We start from the raw sequence: 3,799 nt of genomic DNA, 5'->3' as shown, positions 1-3,799 counted from the left end.
GGCCCTGTGTTACGAGTTGTTCCCCTCTGTCTGGGCCGGGTTAGAGTGACCCTGGCACCACTTGTCCCCAAGAACTCAGTGCACGACCTCGGTGCTATCACACGGGGAGGCCAGCCAAGCGTACCGGATGGGCCGAAGGGCCGAAGGAGCAGACAGGCAGGGCCGACCACGCGCCTCGTCCATTCGCGTGCCTCGTCCCATTCACGTGGCCACTGTAAGCCGGCCGTAGAGAGGCTACTAATATTGTCAGGAAGAAGAAGATGAGGACGACGATGAGGACGACGACGAGGAGGAATACGACCCCGCTGAGCGTGAGCCCTCCGCCTACGACGCCTCGCAGTCCTGGTTTCAGCGCGGCTCAGGTCCTGGAACAGATATCCTCTAGTGTCGACCAAGAAGACGAAGAAGACTACTGTGATTCCGAAGAGGAGGACGTTTCGGAAGATGAAGACGGTGAGGAATACAACCCCGAGCGCGATACGGACTACGACGACGACGACGACTCGGCCTCGCGGTCGTGCTCCTCTTCGGAGGAAGAGCGAGAGGGAGAGCGAGAGGGAGACACGGCCGCTGCCCGAGAGCGAGACAGAGAGAGAGCGAGAGCGAGACAGAGAGCGAGAGCGAGACAGAGAGCCAGATCGAGAGCGAGACAGAGAGCCAGAGCGAGACAGAGAGGCAGCCGCCCGAGCCCAAAGGGAGACGTTGCTGTCAAAAAACGGCAAAATCAAATGGTCCTCAGTGGCCTATCGCGGCCCGGACCGGCCCCGCGCCATCCGCCGGCCCGGCCCCGCCTGACGCCGGGCCCCACGGCCTACGCCGCGTCGCGAGCGCTCGACATCGCGTCCACCTTCCGGCTGTTTGTCACACCGGCGATAGAAAGGATAATTGTGGACATGACAAATCTGCAGGGGGTGAGAAAATACGGTGACGGCTGGCGACCCATGGACTCCACCGACCTGCGCGCCTACGTAGGGCTGCTGATCCTAGCCGGCGTCTACAGGTCCCGAGGCGAGGCCGCGGCCAGCCTGTGGGACGCCGAGAGCGGCAGGACCGTGTTCCGCGCCACCATGCCGCTCAAGGTGTTTCACAAGTACTCGAGGCTGCTGCGATTCGACGACCGCCAGTTGAGACCCTCGAGACTCGCCACCGACAGACTGGCGGCCATAAGAGAGGTGTGGGACATGTGGGAGTAGCGGCTGCCGGCCCTCTACAACCCGGGGCCCGACGTGACGGTGGACGAACAACTGGTCCCGTTCAGAGGTACCGTCTATGTATCTGTGTATGTACGTGTAGCATAGAGAGCAGTAGCAGTAGTAGCAATCGGCAGTAGTAGCATCGACAGTAGCGGCGGCGGCGGCGGCGTGTAACATAAACGCAGTGCGCCCCGATGGTGAGCCAGTAACGATGACGCTGCTAACCCCCTCTCCCCACCGAAAGGACGCTGTCCTTTCCGACAGTACATTCCCAGCAAGCCGGCCAAATACGGCATCAAGTCGTGGGTGGCCTGCGACGCCAAGTCCAGCTACGCTTGGAAGATGCAAGTGTACACCGGCAAGGTGGCCGGCGGAGGCCCCGAGAAGAACCAGGGCGCGCGCGTCGTCCTCGATCTGACCGAGGGACTGCCGGGCAGTCACAACGTCACGTGTGACAATTTCTTCACCTCCTACGAACTCGGGCAGCGGCTCCTCGAGAGGAACCTCACCATGGTCGGCACGGTGCGAAAGAACAAGCCCGAGCTCCCTCCCGCACTGCTCCAGTCAAAGGGCAGACAGGTCTCGTCCTCCAGGTTCACCTTCACGCCCACCGCCACTCTAGTGTCCTACCTGGCAAAGAGAAATAAGAACGTGGTACTTCTGAGCACGCTGCACGCGGAGCCCGACGTTAGCGATCGCCACGACCGGAAGCCGGCCCTCATCCTAGACTACAACTGCAACAAGGGCGGCGTGGACAACCTAGACAAGGTGGTCGGGACCTACAGCTGCAGACGGATGACCGCCCGCTGGCCCCTGGTCATCTTCCACAACATCCTCGACGTGTCCTCCTACAACGCCTTTGTCATATGGCGAGAGATCAAGCCCGACTGGATGCCTGGGAAGCGGAACAAGAGGAGGGTGTTCCTGGAGCAGCTCGGAAAGGCACTCGTGAAGCCCTTGATCCAAAGAAGGCAGCGTCTCCCCCGCACCGAAGCCGCGTCCGCACTTGTCAAAGTCCTACAGGGTGCCACCGCCGAGGCTCATCCGCAAGCCCGGGAGCGAGCCGCTGGCCCGGCCGCCGCGGACACCCCAGCCGCCCCGTTGGAGGCGAGTAAGAGGGAGAGGTGTCAGCTCTGCCCACCCAAGAAAGACGCCAAGACACACACCGCGTGCTGCAGGTGTAAGAAATACATCTGCAAAGGCTGTTCACACGCATACTGTCACACTTGTGCCCACTGGGCCTTTAGCCAAGACGGGACAGGGTGACAGGGGGGACACTAAGTGTGCTAGACATAATAGGAGGACAACGGGAGGGTTATGAACCAGTGTATCTTTCATTTGCTGTACAACATGTATTTTTTTGTAAAGTTTATGATGAGTTCTTTGGTTAGATTACGTGACTGTCCAAAATATCTCCGGACAATTTGGTGCATCATTGCTACATATTCACAATGTAAAACCAGGATTTGTACCTCTAAATATGCACATTTTCGAAGAAAACATAAATGTATTGTATAACATGATGTTATAAGACTGTCATCTGATGAAGTTGTTCAAGGTTAGTGATTAATTTTATCTCTATTTGTGGGTTTTGTGAAAGCTACCTTTGCGGTGAATAAATGGCGTTGTGTGTTTGGCTATTGTGGTGAGCTAATATAAATATATATTGTGTTTTCGCTGTAAAACATTTTAAAAATCGGAAATGATGGCTGGATTCACAAGATATTTATCTTTCATTTGCTGTATTGGACTTGTGATTTCATGAAATTATATTATATGATATCCCTGTCGCGTTAGGCTAGGCTATGCTAGTCAGCTTTTTTGATGAGGAGGATCCCGGATCCGGGAGAGAGAAGCGGTAGAGGTTAACAAAATTCTTATTTTACAATGACGGCCTACCCTTGCCAAACCCTCCCCTAACCCGGACGACACTGGGCCAATTGTGCGCCACCGTATGGGACTCCCGATCATGGCCGGTTGTGATAAAGCCCGGGATCGAACCAGGGTCTGTTTATCCAATACCGAACTCATTACACTAGCCTACATTGTTACATTGAGTGTCAGTTAAGGTTGGGTGATTTTGAAAAGTGGCTAAAAAAGTTTGTCAAGCCCTGTGTGGTAGGAGTAATTACTCAGAATGTCACTAGTGTGCTTCCCTTCTGTGTACTTTCCTATTCCATTCTTTATTGCCCATTTGTCAATAGGTAGCTGAAGAATGAATCCTTATCCCATCAGCACTAGATAGTAGATGGTTGTGGTTATAACATGTAGGCAACATAGTGCCTCTTTCTAAACCATTGTTAACTTTCATTCCTGGAATTTATCAAATTGTACAGACCATGAAAGCTCATATACACAAGAAGCAAAAAGTATTTCCATCTAAATATTTGAAATTGGACCGATTCCACCAGATAGGGAAATCATAAATCAGACAGTAACTGATATGATTACAAAGTAACCTAACTTTGCACAACACATTTCCACCAATGTTGTTATTGGAAAAGGTAGCTAAAGTTTACACATTTATCAAGAGCTCTACATGTGAATGATGACGTTGTCACTGAAACCACTTGGGGACAACTTGTACAAAGAGAGACTTCAGTGAA

The 3,799-nt window shown here is 53.5% G+C and overlaps 1 pseudogene; it reads left to right on the top strand.

Moving 5' to 3' along the window:
- Positions 1–444: 444 nt before the first annotated feature.
- LOC139541057 (piggyBac transposable element-derived protein 4-like) lies at positions 445–2,459 on the top strand (annotated as a pseudogene).
- The last annotated feature ends 1,340 nt before the right edge of the window (positions 2,460–3,799 follow it).

Source organism: Salvelinus alpinus, chromosome 2 (genome assembly GCF_045679555.1).
Source record: "Salvelinus alpinus chromosome 2, SLU_Salpinus.1, whole genome shotgun sequence".
NCBI classification, from domain to species: domain Eukaryota; kingdom Metazoa; phylum Chordata; class Actinopteri; order Salmoniformes; family Salmonidae; genus Salvelinus; species Salvelinus alpinus.
The sequence above is the reverse complement of the archived record's forward strand: the minus strand, read 5'-3'. Positions and strand labels throughout refer to the sequence as shown.